Source organism: Crocuta crocuta, unplaced genomic scaffold (genome assembly GCF_008692635.1).
Source record: "Crocuta crocuta isolate KB4526 unplaced genomic scaffold, BGI_CrCroc_1.0 scaffold610, whole genome shotgun sequence".
Lineage (NCBI taxonomy): Eukaryota > Metazoa > Chordata > Mammalia > Carnivora > Hyaenidae > Crocuta > Crocuta crocuta.
In genome coordinates, this window is record NW_027527456.1 from 88,471 (window position 1) to 88,760 (window position 290).

Below are 290 nucleotides of genomic sequence, written 5' to 3' on the forward strand. Positions count from 1 at the left end.
ACCCTCACCCCAGAGGCCTTGTCCTTTAATGGATCCTGTGAGCATTTATCAAGTACCTGCAGTGTGCCTTATTGGGAGCCCTTCCCCAAAGCCTTTGGCTTCCATGAATTTTGTGAACGTACTTTGAGAGCTTGCTATGTGTCTTGCCCCCCTCAAACCTTGCCCCAAGGCCTCCTCTCTAATAGGTCTTGTGAACATGTATCCTGAGTGTGCTATGTGCCCCACCCCAGCCTTCTCCCCAAAAGACCTTTTAAGCTATTTAGTGAACATCGATTGCCTGCTGCGTATCC

The 290-nt window shown here is 49.7% G+C and overlaps 1 protein-coding gene across 1 annotated transcript in view; it reads left to right on the forward strand.

Moving 5' to 3' along the window:
- Window positions 1-290, forward strand: part of SYN1 (synapsin I) — a gene marked incomplete at its 5' end in the record, with an annotated part of 48,902 nt that overhangs the window by 458 nt on the left and 48,154 nt on the right. The gene's annotated exons all lie outside the window — the stretch shown is intronic.